Below are 18755 nucleotides of genomic sequence, written 5' to 3' on the forward strand. Positions count from 1 at the left end.
GTTAGGGATTACCCTCCTCACTTCCTTCCACACCCAACCTGACACAGGGGAACTTTTAAAAAAATTTGATTTTTTTTCTTTGAAAAGAACAATACAAGTCACAGCTCCAAAGAAAAGCAGAATATATGTACTCTAATATCTAAAAAAAATTCAGTATATGATTTACAACTGCTGACAGCAATAGCTTTAACACAAAATGGATAACTGGAAGTATAGGTCAACAACAGGCTATAATATTACAAACCTCTTCAGTGCAATAATGTTGATCCCTGCCATAGCTCTACAGTCAATAGAAGAGGTCAATAAGATGAACCCCTAACAAGAAGTATTCTATAAGATCCCTTGAGTCTGCAGTAAGGTTTGCTCTAGATGGACTTGTGCATCAAAAAAGCTTTGCATTTTTCTTACCTAAACAATGTAAATGGAATTTGATGTGATGAAGATGAAGCTTTTCCAAAATCCTTCTCACTTGATCACGACCTATAAAAAAACAGATATTACTATATGGAATGAATCATTCAGCAAAATATGCAAAATGAATAATATGATCAAGTGCTACGAGACCTACATGGTTATATAGTATTATTGTTTCAGCAACTGGAATATAGATCACTAAATATTTGGGCTCCATGTACTCTATCAAGACAAATCCTTTTAAAAACCAGACTTTCCAAGCCTCCCTACATTATCTCATCTCCCCATAATAAACACATTACACAGCCTTCTTCAATTGGTAGGTGGAGAAATGTGAACCATAGACCTCCCAATGACACTGATAACGTATCCATCAGACGCAATCTGCCAACAGAAGGTTGCGTAATCAAATTATGTGAAATGTCCTTTCCATCAGCCCATGGAAACAATAACAAAAATTGATAACATTATAAAACATGCTCAAGTGGCATACAGGCCTCAGACAGGAATCCAAATACATTGGTATTCGAAGTGAGATACCCCATTTAAATTCTGAAGTTCTGCATACATACCTAGGAGTTACAGCATAGAAATAGGCCGCTCAGCCCAACCAGACCAGTTTAACCTCCGGGTGAGCAAATCGCTGCAATCATCTTTGCCCACCCCATTTCCACAACACCTGTTCCTTAACCATCTATCCAATCTAATCTAAAATACATAATTTCTGCCTCAACCACTAAATGCATGAAGCTCTTGCATTTACTCATGTAACTATGGTCCTCAACAACTGGAAACAGACTGCTTCTGTCTATGTTGTTTCATCCTGTCAGAATTTAAACCTTCTATTATATCACTCAATAATCCGTAATATTATAACAAAAAAAGACAGAATTTTTCAAATCTTTCTTCTTTCCCCAAAACAAAATCCTTACCATACAGGTATCAGTAAAATGAAGACTTGGTATTATGACACCCTATAGTCCCTCCCAAGATAATTTTTCTCAAATAGGAAAAAAAAGAGGAAAGATACTGTACTGTTAATTTAACCACAAATTATCAGACAACACGTGTAGTCGTTGATGGCAATGAAAAAAATATAACTGCTATAATAGGAAATATAGAAAATATGTCAGCCTATTTGTTGGAAAATATTTCCAATTTTAGCATGTAATAGTGCCACCTTCACTTGCAACTCCACTTATCTCTTCACCTTTAACAGCTTGCTCAAAACTTCTCTTTTCAAAAAAGCTTTCAGTCCCACTTCTAACCACTCCCTCCATGGCTTAGAATCTGTTCCTATACTTTGCAACTCACCTTAGGATGTCTCCTACATTAAGTGCAAGTTGTCATCTTTAGATAAAGGTGGACAAGATATTCCTGGGTTTTAGGCCTTTCAATACATGCAGGATTTGGTTCAAAACAGAATTTTAAAATTCCACCATAAAAAAGTGTAATGAACATCTGTGGTTAACTAAAATAGTTAAAGATAGTATCGAACTTAAAGAAAAAGCCTATAATTGCGCAAAGATGGGAGGCAGGTCAGAAGATTGGACAGAATATAAAAAGCAGCAAAGAATGACTAAAAGATTGATAAGGAAGGTAAAATTAGAGTACGAGAGAAAGCTAGTTAGAATTATAAAGACAGATAGTAAGACTTTCTATAGATATTTTTAAAAAGTGAACAAAGTGAGTGTTGGTCCTATAGAAAATGAGTCTGGGGAATTAATAATGGATAATAAGGAGATGGCAGATGAATTGAACAGGTATTTTGCATCGTTCTTCACTATTGAGGATACAAGTAACATCCCAGTATTAGCTCTAAGTCAGGAAAATTACAATCACCAGGGAAGTGGTATTGAACAAATGGTTGGAGCTGCGGGCTGACAAGTCTGCGGGTCCTGATGCACTTCATCCTAGGGTGTTAAAAGAAGTGGCTAGTGAGATAGTTGATGCGTTAGTTTTAATTTTCCAAATTTCCCTAGATTCGGGGAAGGTTTCATTAAATTGGAAAATAGCGAATGTAACTCCTTTATTCTAAAAGGGAGGGAGACAGAAAGCAGGAAACTACAGGCCAGTTAGATTAACATCTGTCTTAGGGAAAATGTTAGAAGCTATTATTAAAGACGTTATAGCAGGGCATTTAGAAATATTCAAGGTAATCAGGCAGAGTCAACATGGTTTTGTGAAAGGGAAATCATGTTTAACCAATTCCTGTGCTACCTCGATAAATTAACCAGAAAAAGAAAACTGAAAAAAAAACTTTAGAAAGTCAAAACTCCACCATTCACATTTATGAAAGTCTGTTCTGTCACAACTATAATAATATGTACTTTTTTTGAATAAGTTTAGCTTTGGTTCATACTCCATGGTTACTTAAGCAATGCTCGTTTCCTGCTCAAAAAAATCCACTTTTTGTATGTTCAAGTTTAGGTCAGACATATAACTATAGGGAGGTTATAACAGCATTTATTCCAGTTGAATGATGGAGATGCTGCTAAGCAGCCTACTTAGTATTGTGATTATGTTGACAATGGAATGAATACACACACTTAAACTGGGTAAATTTTTCTTTAAATCACTCATTTTGGTACCTGGCTGTCTCTGGAATGGCCAGCTTTTATTACTCACCCCTATTTGGCATGGTAGGACTTCTTCTTGAACCACTGCAGTCCGTGTGGTACTATTTGAATGACCCAATTTTTTTCCAATCTCCTATCATTAGATTAGATTTAAATTGAAATAATTTGCTGTGTATTTAAGAATACCTGTGACATCAGGGTAACAGTGAAGAGCACTAATACTTTCTTATTAATATCCACATTGTCAGGCAATTGTAACTCCCAACTATATATATCTGAAGTCACACTATTTTGACTCTACCATTAAAAAGGGACTCAAAATCTAGATTGAAAATGGAGTTCATAAAAGTCTGAATTTAAAGCTAGTTACAAATTTCATTTTCCCCCCATTGTGCAAATATGTTGACATTTGCATCAGCACAAAATACATCAACCATATTCATGTGTGCATTATATAGCACACATTTAGTCTAATATTTACCAAGTTAATACATACAGTGTTGACAGTAGACCAATTATTTTACAAATAAAATCAATGACAAATGCAGCAAGTCACTTTTCAAGTTAAAATTAAAATATCAGTTCTGTATTTATGGCTACATAATTATACTCTGGAAATTCATTTGATATCGAGAGCAATCAAGGATCTAATGGGAAACGGCCATCTGAAGTGCCTACTTTTCAAGTTATTACTCAATTAAAAAACATTTAAAGACATGGGCCAACATCAACAAGTTCGCAGTACAGCTGACTTCAAAAAGAACCTAACATTGGTTAAGATTTTATGAAGTTTCATTAAGCATTTTAACATTAGAGTTAAATAGGGTAATATATATTCACTTGAAGGCAACACCATAAAAAATCCCTCTGCCTCTGTATACTCAAGGGAAAAGTGAAATAAAAAAGTTATGAAGTGTTATGTAGCATTACTGCTGTTGTCATACAGGGCACACAAAAAAAATTTGAATTTAATCCACTGAAAGTACAAGATTGTTCATTCTAAATCCCGTTAAAAGACATTCAAAAATAGTTGATTAGATTGGTCAATTGTATGGAAGGGATGTTTTTCCTTAAATTTTGGATATATAAAGAACTTGGCAGTTGTTTTTGTCTCATCTCCATCAGATGTAGTTTCTGCTTGTAGTTTGAAAATTATTTATCATCTTCTGTAATAATCTTTACCTAATAGATGTAAAAGAGTACTTCTAAAAGTAAAAATGATTTCCAAAGATAAAGAGAATAAGTCAAATGTGTGGATGCACCAACTAGCTAAAGGCAGAGAGAAGAGTGTGACTTATCAATACAAGTGTCTGAAATCAAGGAAGAGGAGAGTCAAGCTAGCAGATATCATCACTCATACATAAAGTGGATTCAGCCCGAACAAAGGATCCAAATGGAATTGATAATTCTGCACTGAAGGGGCTATGTTCCAGAAACTATCCCTGCTGTCCCACGGGAGCACCTCAACAACACTGTCCATAAGGACAAGATTGCATAAGCTTGGACTCCTTGTTAATTACCAGCATATAAACTTGAATCTATTCAGAAGACTGGATAACCAATGTTATTAACTTGTCACCTACCTAAGGAGTTTGCTTTTTGAGTAGTCTCACCAACTTGCAGTAGTCTGAGGCCCTAATCTTCACAATAATTTGATAATCAGCGATCCAATGCTACATTACAGCTCTTATGCATTTTCTTAGGAAACTCTATTGTCAATCAACTATTTGTTTTTCAAATTGCTAGGTGACCCATCTATAACCATTTCCATTTAACAATTGATGTATGCTCCATGTTTGATTTTAAGTGATAATTGTGAATTTGTTAATAGTTTTTAGTGCATTGAATTGTCTGACTTCTTCCTGTGGTTTGACAAGAAAGGGTTAATTCATTCAACCAGTAGATTGAAGATATTCCAATTAAGGAAGACAAGGTGAACTCAAATCCAACCAGGATTGGGTAACATAAGGCAGTACAATGAGCTAAAGGCCTGCTACCCGACCGGAACCCGACAACGCGTCGGGTTCAGTTCAGATCAGGTTGCACTTCCGGGTCCGGCATTCGGGCTCGGGTCGGGCCAGATGGGACACGCTCTATCACCACCTCAGGTAAATGACTTTAATGTTAATTTACTTTTTGGACTTTCAAGGCGGTTTTGTTACAGTTATTTTGAGCTTGTACAGGTAAGGAACAAAGTGAAAAACGGATGGTAGGTTAACTGATGGTCGGGTCGGACGCGGGGAAAAAAATGGAAGGACTCGGGCCGAGTTGGGCTCGGAGTCGAATGGGGTTCTGTCGGGCTCGGGTCAGGTCTCATTTGCAGACTCAAGCAGGCCTTTACAATGAGCCAACTTTGGCATTATTCACTCCTCGAACTCAACTGGGTAGTAAACGCCAGATCATTCCTTAGTCAGTTAAAGCAAGGGGTAAAGGATTTATCTGGTTCTTTGGCATATACATGTCAACATGTCAGGATTCCTAAACCCATGTTCTTACAATAAACTTTTCTATACAATAATATAATTCTGATGGTTCTGGTTTACAAAAGGTGTTTTTTTAATCAATGTAATTGAAGCAGGTTGTTAAAAACTTAGAAGTTATTGTGGCTATACATTAATCTTAAAATGATATAACTGAAGATAACGATTTAGCAAATCTACATACAAAGAATAATGTATAACTAGGGAATGATTACAGCACATTAAAAAGACTTGCAGTTATATAGCATTTCCATGACCACCAGACGTCTCAAAGCACTTTACAATTAAATACTTTTTGGAGTATAGTCACTGTTGTAAAGTAGGAAACGCGGCAGCCAACGTGCAAACAGGAAACTCCCATAAACAACAACGTGATAATGGTCAGACAATTTGTTTTTGTGATGTTGATTGAGGGATATTGACCCGGACACCAGGGAAAGCTCTTCTTCAAAATAGTTCCGTGGGATCCACCCGAGGGGGTAGACAGGACCTTGATTTAACATTTCATCCAAAAGCCGGCACCTCCGACAGTGCAGCACTTCCCGAGTACTGCAGCGGAGTGTCAGCATTGATTTTTGTGCTTAAATCCTGGAGTGGGACTTGAACCCCCAACCTGCTTCTGACTCAGAGACATGCTACCAACTGAGGCATGACTGACACCAATATATTAAAGACACAAAAATGGCAAAAACTAAGAATGAAATTAGAGTGTTTTGGAAAAATTAAGTGAATTCAAAATTAAGTAATACAACAGCTGGCAGTACAGACAGTAACTGCTAGTGTGCTTTGTGTCACTGATAGAAGGCATTCACACTGAATTCATGACTGGGATGTCATTACTGCAAACATAACAAGAAACAACTCCCAACAGATTAGCAGGAATTAGCTAGCCTGTACATAAACCATTTTAAAGCAGTTTATGATAGTTGTATGTATTTTCATTTAAGCAAATCTGTCATTCACAGCACACTTCAAAATAAACTGACACATAGGAGGCAAATAATTCAAGAAAAGAAAAGAAAAAGTAGCTTATATCCCAGGAGTTTTATTTTAACAAAAGCTGAGTTGAGCTATCTACTTTGATCAAAGTGGCAGGAAGTTCCACCCTTGCAAAATGATGAGATCAGTCACTGGTTCTCAATATCTGTCATTCAGGTGTTCTTAAAAAGAAAAAGATGAAAGTACATAATTTAAAAAGCACTACACTCGAGTAACTGCCTGAAATAAAGTAAATTAAATTGGAAGCAGTTCTTTGAAACAGGAGGGTAATCAGTTTTTTTTTTCTTAATTCTTTGGTGAACCTTCTGCTCAAAGTGAAGCCTTTTCCTGGGTTCATGCAAAACATGGCCAGGACAGACTTCTGCTCATCCACTACAGCATTTTCCTGGGGCAGTGGGGTGGGGGTGGGTGCGGGGAGGGGATGTGGGACAAATTTGGTGTGGTCAGGTCCTGCTCCTAAGTGATGCTCTGCCAGTGGAAGGGTAATAAATAGCATTTACCTGCAGCATTTGATAGGCTGCTTTAGCATAGAGGCCCAGGAGCTCCAAAATATTAACTGAGAAGAGCGAAAGAACTCTAGCATGCAAAAGACAGCAAGTACAAGGACATGAAAGTTACCATATAAATGAAAGTTCTTTGCTTTTGTGTTAATAGGAAGAAACAGAAAAAATATTGTACTGTTAAATGTAACTACAAATTATCAAGCATGGCAACAAAAAATAATGTAACTGCCATAACAGGAAAAACAGAGACATGTCTTCCTATTCGTTTGAAAATATTCCTAATTTTACCATTCAATAGTGTCACCTTCACCTACCACCCCAATCTGAATATCAATTATGAATTCCCAATGTACTATCTTTGTATATTGGCAGGTAATTGCCAAGGTGAAAAATTTGGTTCAAAATGATGGGTTAAGATTTCATTAAAAATATGCAGTTCTCCAAATTAATCAAGTCTCTGTGTGTATGTAATTATATGCACATTGGGTTGGATAGCTATTGATAAATCTTCAGAATGTCCATTTGTTCACAGTACTGCCATCCAGAAACTGGTGGTACAAAAAAGCATATAGCAATTTTAGACAGGCTACTTTGATAACATGATTTTAACTTTACCAATATGAGGGTTTCTTATTTGAGCAATAATGCACTATAAGCTTCAAGTAGCAATTTGCAGAACACCCAAGTTGCTTCTCCAGCATTATTGCTATTCCACTGCAGCTTTGAGGAGATTTACTAAAGAATGAAAAACAATTAGAGAAAGTTAATCAATACTTTACCCATTGCTTGTTTTGGGGCAAAATTTAACATAAAAGTAAGATATGTGATTTGGTGTAATTTTTCAGTTGAAGCATGTAACAAAATTACATTAGCAAACCTTAACAATCAATTTCCAATATGCAGTCTGTTCTTTCAGTATCTCCAAGTTAAGAATTCCAAATACTGGACTTCAAACTCTGATTTAAATCAGAGAAGGGGCAGGTATTGGGGGGATGGTATTTGGGGGCGGGGAGAAAGAGAATTCATACTCCTTTTGTTGAAGCCATATTTAACATTAGTTGCTATCACTGAGAAGCACTGCTACTTACATGGCTGCTGGAAATAGGAACCAGACACCGCATTTATGGAATTGCTGCAGTACAAGTTAGAAGTCAGGCAATTACAGGCAACACGTGGATTTGCCCTTTATACAATTACTCTAAAAATTTAAATTATTACTAAAATCAAATAAACCCTGCATTAAATGGAAGAAATTTAAGTTTTGTTTTACCAAACTGAACGTTCTCTTACTAAGTTATTGATCCCCACCCACCCTGACAAGGAAAATTGTCTTCTCATCTGTGTGTACAATTAAACATTTCCTGCTGAAAGTAGGTAACAGATTGCTCCAATTTATTCCAAGGTAGAGATCAGGGAGCCACTTGGCCTATCTAGCTTATCCTTCCACAGAAATTTATAATCACCCACCACATTGAGAGTTTCAACTCATTCACCAGCCCGACAGTACTTTGAATATGCAGTTTCAATGCAATCATGTTTGAGTTGTTCTGAAGTGTTTTTTGAATGTTATCTAATTACTGAATTCTCCACAGCATTATCAAATATTTTTGCTTCTCCCTAGGCAGTCACTGTACAAAAGCATGGCAGCACTGAATTGTGGGTTGCAGGTTTGAGCCCTTCCCCCATATCACAGGATTTCCAATCGGTTCTGGTGTTGCAGAAGACAAGACAAACTACTTGTTAGGGCTCAGTATAATCTGCTGCTATGAAGGTAGTAAGCAGTGAAATTGTCTCACTCAGGTTTTCACGCTGTGCCAACTTAGGCATTCCTCAGGCGAAACAGGCAGCCAAACTGAGAGCAGAAGCTCAGTGTGAGGGGGACATACAGGCTCATGGCCATGCTTAACATGGTATGTTAGCACAGAGATTCCCAATTTACAAAAATTCCTGCATCCAGTGTGTATTTTATTCACAGAAGAACTGTGTGAGAGTAATGATTAGAAACTGAGCAAAACAATACAAACATCGGTTAAACAACCGAAAGTATCAGTGTGGTTTTGAGTAGTGATATAGGTGCAATAGATCGTGATGTGGTATCAGTTTGGGTGGAAATAAGGAATAGCAAGGAGAAGAAGTCACGGGTGGGCGTTGTCTATAGGCCCCTGAAGAGCTGCCTCATTGTAGGACAATGTATAAATCGGGAAATAACAGAGGTGTGTAAGAAGGGCACTACAATTGTCATGGGATATTTTAATCTAGATACTGACTGAACAAATCAGACTGGCAGAGGTAACACGGAAGACGAATTTGTAGAGTGCATCAGGGATTGTTACTTCCAGCAATACTTCGCAGAACCTACCCAGGAACAGGCTATTTTAGATCTAGTAATGTGTAATGAGGTAGGATTAGTAAGCGATATCGTAGTTAAGAATCCTCTAGGGGGTAGTGATCACAACATGGTAGAATTTCAAATTCAGTTTGAGGGTGAGCAACTCAGGTCTCAAACCAGTGTGCTCAACTTAAATAAGGGCAATTACAGAGGTATGAAGAAAGAGTTGTCTAAAGCGGGCTGGGAAGATAGACTAAAGGGAAGGTCAGTGGATGAGCAGTGGCAGACATTTAAGCAGATATTTCATAATGCTCAGCAAAAATTTATCCTGGTCGAAAAGAAGAACTCAATGAGAAGGATGAACCACCCGTGTTTAACAAAGGCAGTCAAGGAGAGTATCCAATCAAAAACAAAGGCATACAAAGCGGCAAAAACTAGTGGTAGGCCAGAGGGTTGGGAAATTTTTAGGAACCAGCAGCGGATGACTAAAAAGCTAATAAAGAGGGAGAAAACTGATTATGAAAGTAAATTGGCAAGAAATGTAAAAACAAACAGCAAGAGCTTCTACAGGTATATAAAAAAAGAGAGTAGCTAAAGTGAGCACGGGACCCTTGGAGGATGTGACTGGAGAATTGATAATGTAGAACAGGGAATTGGCAGATAATTTAAGTCAATATTTTGCATCGTCTTCACAGTGGAGGACACTATAAACATCCCACAGATATCAGATAAGCAAGGAGCTAATGGGAAGAAAGATCTTGTAACAGTCTCTATCACGAGGGACAAAGTATTTGAGAAACTAATGGGAGTAAAGGCAGACAAGTCGCCAGGCCCTGATGGCCTGCATCCAAGGGTTTTAAAGGAAGTGACTGCAGAGATAGTGGAGGCATTGGTCGAAATATTCCAGAACTCACTGGATTTCCGGGAGGGTCCCAGCAGATTGGAAAACTGCCAATGTGATGCCCCTGTTCAAGAAGGGATGGAGACAAAAAGCAGGAAGCTCTAGGCCAGTCAGCCTAACATCGGTTGTTGGGAAAATGCTAGAGTCCATTATTAAGGAAGAAATAGCAGAACATTTAGAAAAGCTCAACGCAATCTAACAGAGTCAACATGGTTTTGTGAAAGGGAAATCATGTTTGACAAATTTGCTAGAGTTCTTTGATGATGTAACAAGCAGAGTTGATAAAGGGGAACCGGTAGATGTAGCGTATTTGGATTTCCAGAAGGCATTCGGTAAGGTGCCACAGGATTGGGGGGTAGTGTATTAGCATGGATTGAGGATTACTTAACACACAGAAGACGGAGAGTCAGGATTAATGGGTCTTTTTCAGGTTGGAAAGACGTAACTAATGGAGTGCTAGAAGGATCAGTCCTAGGGCCTCAATTATTTACTATCTATATTAATGACTTTGGGGGGGCGGGGGGGGGGGGGGTGCGAAGTGTAATATATATCCAAATTTGCTGACGATACAAAAATAGGTGGGAGGGCATGTTATGATGAGGACATAAGGAATCTGCGAGGAGATATAAATAGGTTGAATGAGTGGGCAAAAACTTGACAGATGGAGTTTAATGTAGGAAAGTGTGAGGTCATGCACTTTGGTAGGAAGAATCATAAGGCAGATTATTATTTATATGGAGAGACTCCAAAAAAGTGCATCTGGGTGTTCTTGTGCATGAAACACAAAAAGTTAGCATGCAGGTGCAGCAAGTAATTAAGAAGGCAAATGGAATTTTGGCATTTATTGCTAGGGGGGGGGTTGAAGTTTAAAAATAGGGAAGTCTTGTTACAAATATACAGGGTGTTGGTGAGGCCACACCTGGAGTATTGTGTACAGTTTTGGTCCCCTTATTTATGTAAGGATATACTGGCATTGGAGGCAGTTCAAAAGAGATTCACTAGGCTGATTCCTGAGATGAAGGGACTGTCTTATCAAGAACAGCTAAACAGGTTAGGCCTTTATTCATTGGAGTTTAGAAGAATGAGAGGTGATCTTATAGAAACATATAAGATTTTAAGGGGGCTCGACAGGGTAGATGTTGACAAGATGTTTCCACTAGTGGGGGAATCCCGAACTAGGGGACATAATTACAGAATAAGGGGGCACACATTTTAAACTGAGATGCAAAGGAATCTCTTCTCTCAGAGGGTGCTGAATCTCTGGAATTCTCAACCTCAGAGTTGTGGAGACTAGGGGATCCAGTGTGTTCACCCTGCCCCTACAGGCATCAGTGTGGTTTTCACATAACTGGTCTATACAGGCAGACACCAACTATCATGGTGTTTCAGCAGCATTAAATAAATAAAGCTATGAATTGAGATTTACAAATTGCGATTTTCAAACAACGGTACGACTGCTCCGCTGTAGCGGAATCCATCCAGCAAAGTAACTGGGCTGGATTACAGAGCAGTAGTTGCCTAGGATATGACAGAAGTGGGATTTCTTTTAAAAAACCAAGTGGTGCCAGGAGATACAGTGCAATAGAACAGTGTCTTTTCACCTCTTCAGCCTCTGCACTGGAATGTCTATTGGTTGTACATGAAGGGTTAGATTTTATTAAGTAGCACACCCAGCACCAAGCATCACAAGCCAGAAAAACATAATTGGGAATTTAAGTGCTGACGTCAATACATCCACACAATTTTCTGTCTGGACAAAATTACTGGACAGAAATTGTGAATTGTGCATTGACCTCCACATCTCTGATGCACGCTTCCATTGCTTAAAGTTCAGCATCAAAAGCATTGGGCTGGATTTTATTTCGGCAATGGGGGTCCCGCGCCAGGCCAGAAGGTGGGGAGCAACCCTGCCTTGGCCCTTTATTGGACCCCTGACCGAATTAAACAGCAGGCAGGGAACTAACTGACTGCCATCAGGGATGCCTTCCCCTTTAGGGAACAAGATTCTGCCCCAAGAGCTGCTGGCCAATCACAGGGCCAGCAGCTCAACAGTCCCAGCAGCGCCACTGTGAGAGGTGACCATCACTGATATTGCCAGAGGCCCAGGGCAGCACCCATGGAGGAGGCCTCAGAAGACAGGTAAGTGGGGTCGGGTTCCCCAGGGCCACTCAGGCAGGCCCCAGCAGTGACGGGGTCATTACTGAAGGCAAATGGGAGGGGGGGGGGGCCTTGCTGCCAGGGGGACCCTGCAATGGTTCGCAGAGTGGCCAAATTGGAGGGACCCCCACCCCAATCTCACTAGGAGGCATCTCCACATGGCAGCGGTGTCTCTGACGTTGGCTAAATGTCAGCAGAGGCAGGAGACAGCCCTTAATGGACTTCCCACCCACCAGTGCCCACCAGACAAAATGGCATGGGGCAGGTCAATGTTGGTCAGGCCATCTGATGCCACCCACGCAATTTTGTCTGCCACCGCACCCCCCCCTCCACCTGTCTCCAAGGGCTGGATAGATTCAGCCCATTAATTAATTTCCCCCTAAATATGTTTGTGCAGTTCCAACCCAGTTCCTAGTGGGTGCAGACCTAAAGCTTATTCACTAATTACGAAAGTCCAAAATGTACTACACTTCGGTGCTAAATTAGCAATGTCAGTTAAGAAGGCAGAAGGATATCTTGTGTAAGAGAAGGGAAGAAAATTCACACTTGTATTTAGAGGGTATATCAGAGCAAAAATGAAGTTTATGAATCAAACTGACTAGTATCACAATGTACAATGTTGACAGTGAAGATAAAAGTCCTGAAAGAATGAGAAGTTTTTTTTAAGCAGATCAATCAGGAGACGCCATGTAGCAGTGAAATCACAGATCAAAATATCTTTGCGGTGCTCAGAATATTCAGAAGACAGTTTCAAGAATGCCTAATGTCAAAAAGATGAGCTGTGATTTCACAACCAAAGGAAGCACAAAAGCATTTATGCAGCTATGGAGGGTTGCATCATCAGGTTCACCTTCAAGTTGCGAGGCAAGAATGGGAAAGTATCGAAACTGAGACAGAGATACAGAAAGAAAAAGAAAACCTGTGTGATGATCGTGATTGAGACACAGACTTAAACAAACATAGCAAAGTCACAGTAAGGGGGAGAGACAAGGAAAAAAAGTGGGAACCACAGGGGAAAAGCTCAACAGAAAATGAAAGACAGAATGATTTTTTTTTATTTTAGAGAAACAGCACTGAAACAGGCCCTTCGGCCCACCGAGTCTGTGCCGACCAACAACCACCCATTTATACTAACCCTACAGTAATCCCATATTCCCTACCACCTACCTACACTAGGGGCAATTTACAATGGCCAAGTTACCTATCACCTGCAAGTCTTTGGTGGTGGGAGGAAACCGGAGCACCCGGCGAAAACCCACGCGGTCACAGGGAGAACTTGCAAACTCCGCACAGGCAGTACCCAGAATCGAAACCGGGTCCCTGGAGCTGTGAGGCTGCAGTGCTAACCACTGCGCCACTGTGAACACAGTGTGGAGACAAAAACAATTCTCCATGAAAAACACCAAAGATGATTAGTAATTTCCTAAAAACACAAGTGTACCTTTTTGGTAAAAGGAATATTTCTCCCAGTCACAGAAACCATACAGAAAGCAAAATATCTACCCTTCCAGGAAACACACAGGGCTGCCTTGAGCCGTAACTAATAACTTAAACAGGTAGCAGTAAAGAAAACCTATTGCTACAACAAGCTACATCAAAACAAAGAAGTCACAAAACTCCTGATAAAGATTTCAAACCTTTCAATAAGGGAGTCAGCAGCTCCTGTCACAGCTGCCTGCTAAGTATGCAAAAAACTGTTCCATGTGGTCTAAGTCGGGCACACCTTTCTGAATCCATTTACCAATAATACAATAAAAAGAGCACAAGAAAAAGTCATATTTGATATTCCTCTGCTTGGCAAAATTCTATGCATCACTGACTTGACTAAAGAAGCAGTCCTTTGACATTTCCAGTGTATCTGTAATCCAAAATAATTAAAGAAACAAAGTCCATTTTTATTTTCACAAGTAAATCATCTTCATCCAAGTTTGCTAAATCCAATCCTGTGTCAGTTCCCATCTTTGAGAACAATGAAAACACAAGCATATTGCATCCTTAGGTGAGAAGAGCCAACGTCAGGCCACGTACATACAGATTTCATGTTGTGACTTCAAGCAATAGGATAAATCTGCACCTGTCACCAGATCTTCCACGGGTCCTGCAACACACCTCAGGGGGCATCTACCATAGAAATCGGACCTTGTCCCTTCAACATCTCCAATGCCATCTTTGTGCCTGCTGAAGAAATGAGCCCACTTGACCCATGAACAACTTGGATGCCAGTGTGCAGTGTGATACTTCACCAAACAGTGACCTTGCACGATGTTATGTGTCTCATTGAACATAGTTGTGGAGAACATCAACTTTCTGCTACTGAGCTCATCATACTTTTGATAAAACCAGCAAATCTCCTCCTCCATGCAGAAAGGTCACTTTAATGACCTTTCCATGGAGATTCAGGAACCAGCACCCAAATCTCCTATCTCTGACATGCTCCAAGACGCCAGTTCACCGTGTAACATTCCTTTGAGTGACGTGTGTTCCTAAAGTTCAGCTGCCAATATTTTATAGATCTGTCAAGAAAAGGTGATGATGAATCTCAGTAGTATATTGTACGTTCTGGAAAAGTATAACCTTTACTGTAACACATCATTCCAGTGTTAACATGAATTGTGGCATTGTAAAAACTGCACAAAGAAAGACAATTTTTCAAATTAATTTTTTTCCTACAAATTTTGCATATAGTTCCAATGAAGAAACTATGATATGTGTTTGAAAATACAATGAAAATTCACTTTACCTCTAAAATTTGCTGATCCTTTAAGCTATTTGAGGTTTTTCTCACTTTCATCTCCCGTATCTTCTTTCCCTCTCCACACCAGTTTTGTAACTGGGAAGCTTTCAACACGTTTGCCTTCCTACACACAACTGTTACAGTTTCTGGAATGTTCAGTCATTCATGTTGCACTTTTATGCTGTGGCTCCTGCTATCGTAATATATTCATGCAGAGTGATTTGAATTATTCCATTTGCAACAGGTAGCCTCAATTCCAAGGTATCATGCATATAAATTTACACTTGAATTTGTTTCACACATTTCAGATTTAGTATGGGAGAAAAGCATCAGTACTTTTTTTTTTTAAATCACATATCAGATTATATCGAAAATTCTGTCAAGTGTTTACCAACGAAAGGTCATCAACCTGAAACATTAACTCTGTTTCTCTTGCCACAGATGCTGCCAGACCTGCTGAGTATTTTCAGCACTTTCGGTTTTCACTTGAAATCATATTGGTTTTTAGATTGTTGGCATTTAGCCTTGAAATAAATGAAGCTTATAGTGCTAGTTTAGCATAATATTTTATTAAATGTAATTTTCATCAGTAACTTCAGTTAACTGGCTCCACCCAGTGACTGGCGCAATTGCCATTCTGGTGAATAAGTGTAAAATATTTGCCAATGTTTTAAACCGACATCAGAAGCTGAAAACGAGCATTATCACCTAAACAATTTTAATGTGCAGACGGTCATCTTTTAAAAAGCAATAGCTAGGCATGGAAGCAAATGACTGTCTGAATAAAGATCACCAAATTACAAACACAATTAGAAACACAAGCTGAGAACCCCAGATTTGATAACTGGTCAACCATAAAGAATATGGTTTCACTTTGATCAGCTAATAATACCTTCTTCAATAAGGGCATCAGGACAGATGGAGACAAATCTCATCCCACCCTAGAGTATTACACAAAGGATGTGAACTATATTACATAACTTACTGGATTTCCAATGGCATCCCTAGTGGCTAATAAGAGACCTACAATATGGTATCTGACATTTACTGTGGTCATTCTCACTGCAGCCTTTATGCAAAATTGGATCTCCCGTCACAGTACAATACTAGATTTACTGAAGCAACATGTCAAATGACTCATACTAGAAATTACAGAGCCCAATAGCTGTTGAGCTGTATTATTCTTCTTTTACCTTCCTTTTTCAGTGTTGACATGTTGAGACCAATAAATTATTCCAATCTAGCCCATTGCCATAATACTGCCCCAAGATTCCCCTCCGGCAAACCCACCAACCTGCAGATCCTCCCATCTGGAGCCCATCTCAAGGTAATATGGGGAGAATATATAATATATAATAATCCAGAGACACAAGTTCAAATCCTACCAGGAATCTGAACTGGGAGAACTGTTCCACGGACTAGTCAAGCAATAACAGCCTAACAATCACACTCTCAGAATCATGCCTATTGGCTGACATCCCAGACACCACCCCCCCACCCCACCAACCCCCCCCCCAGTATTATTCCGATGTGTCTTCTTGCACCAGCAGGACAGACTTACCAGAGGTGGCAGCAGCAGTTCAACGTTAACTCCAGAAACCATGGAGTCTCATGGCATCAGGTTAAACACGGTCAAGGAAACCTCTTGCTGTTTACCACTGGCCACCTCCCTCAGCTGATGCATCAATACTCCACTTGAAAGAATCACAGTGTATAAGGAGACATAATGTGAACTCTGGCTGAATCAATATCCTCAAGAGTGGCTTGGTAGCACCACTACTCAGTAGTACCACAGACTGGGCATACAGCAGGCAGTGAGTGCCAACATGAGGGGAAAAAAACAACTTGAGCTCATTCTCATCAGCCGGTTGCAGATGTAGCTGTACTAGTAGGAGTGACCACCACACAGTCCTTGTGAATTCAAATCCCATCTTCACACTGTGCTAAATGATTCAGAACGAATGTAGCAACACAAAATTGGGCATCTACGAGGGCCATTAGCAGCAGAATGTACTCCATGACAATCTGTAACCTCATGGCCTGGCATATCCCTCACTCTCATTACCATCAAGCCAGGTGGCTAACCCTGGTTCAATAAGCAATGTAGAAGAGCATGGCAGGAGCAGCACCAGGCATACCCGAAAACAAGGTACCAACCTGATGAAGCTACAACACAGGACTACAAGCATGCTAAACAGAGCCAAGTGAACCAACGGATCAGATCAAAGATCTGCAATCCTGCCACATCCAATCATGAATGATGGTGGACAATTAACCAACTAAGGAGAAGAGGAGGCAGCTCTGCGAGCATCCCCATCCTCAACAATGGCGAGGACCAGCATGTGAAGGCAAAAGACAAGGATGAAGCACTTGCAACTCTCTTCAACCAGAAGTGCCGAGTGGATGATCCATCTCGGCCTCTTCCCGAGGATTCCACCATCACAGATGCCAGTCTTTAGCCAATTCGATTCACTCCACGTGATATGAAGAAATGGCGCAGCGCACTGGATACACCAAAGAACACAGGCCCCGACAACATCCCAGCCGTGGTACTGAAGACTTGTGCTCCAGAGATAGCATCACCTCTAGTCAAGCTGTTCCAATATTGCTACAATCCTGGCATCTACCCGACAAACTGGAAAATTGCCTGCTATGTCCGGTCCACGAAAAGCAGGACAAATCCAATCCAGCCAATTACCACCCCATCAGTCTACTCTCAATCATCAGCAAAGTGATGAAAGATGTCGATAACAGAGCTATCAAGCAGCACTTACTCAGCAATAACCTACACACCGATGCTCAATTTGGGTTCTGCCAGAACCACTCAGCTCCTGACCTCACTACAGCCTTGGTCCAAACATGGACAAAAGAACTGAATCAAAGAGGTGAAGTGACATTGACTGCCCTTGATATCAAGGCAGCATTTGATCGAGTGTGGCATCAAGAAGCCCTGGCAAAATTGAAGGCAAAGGAGGAGAAAACTTACTGGCTGGAATTATACCTAACCAAAGGAAGATGGTTGTGGTTGTTGAAAGCCAATCATCTCAGCCCCAGAACATTGCTGTACGAGTTCTTCAGGGCCATGTCCTATGCCCAACCATCTTCAGCTTCTTCATTAATGATCTTCCATCCGACATATGGTCAGATGTGGGGATATTCACTGATAACTGCACAGTGTTCAGTTCCATGCATAATTCCTCTGACAATTAAGCAGTCCATGCCCACATGTAGCAAGACCTGGGCCGGGACTTAACCCTTGGCGGACAGAAGCTGGCCACTGACTCAAAGGTTGGTGGTGAACCCGCCCCCCCCCCCCGGCTGTCAGTAAGCCGCCTGCTTTTGTCAGGCAGCTTTTGTCAGGTCTAGGAGACCCACTTGCCACACGTAAAATCTGCGTGGAGGCAGGCAAAGACCCTTAAGCGGCCGTTAAGTGGCCACTTAAGGGCCTTGATTGGTCTGGGGAGGGCAGGCCGCTTTTCGCCGCCACCACCCTGTGTAAAGTGGCAGCGGAGGCAGCAGGGGATCGGGAAGGGCCCCCCAAGCCTCCCACTCCATTTTACGCCACCTCGCCACCACCATCCCGTTCTTTGGGGGAGGCATAAATTCAGCCCCTGGTCAACATCCAGGCTTGGGCTGATAAGTGGCAAGTAAGAGTCATG

At 40.5% G+C, this 18755-nt stretch overlaps 1 protein-coding gene across 7 annotated transcripts in view; it reads right to left on the reverse strand.

The window, feature by feature from the left end:
* Positions 1-18755, reverse strand: part of LOC137374578 (HMG box transcription factor BBX) — a 234483-nt gene that overhangs the window by 198711 nt on the left and 17017 nt on the right. For 5 of the 7 annotated variants that reach the window (XM_068040885.1, XM_068040890.1, XM_068040886.1 and 2 more), the window contains one exon: positions 409-480. The exons of the other annotated variants lie outside the window; for them this stretch is intronic. The gene's annotated coding sequence lies outside the window, so the exon portion shown is untranslated. The remainder of the gene's footprint in view (positions 1-408; positions 481-18755) is intronic. 7 annotated transcript variants of the gene reach the window in all.

The sequence above is a fragment of the Heterodontus francisci genome, chromosome 10 (genome assembly GCF_036365525.1).
Source record: "Heterodontus francisci isolate sHetFra1 chromosome 10, sHetFra1.hap1, whole genome shotgun sequence".
NCBI lineage: Eukaryota > Metazoa > Chordata > Chondrichthyes > Heterodontiformes > Heterodontidae > Heterodontus > Heterodontus francisci.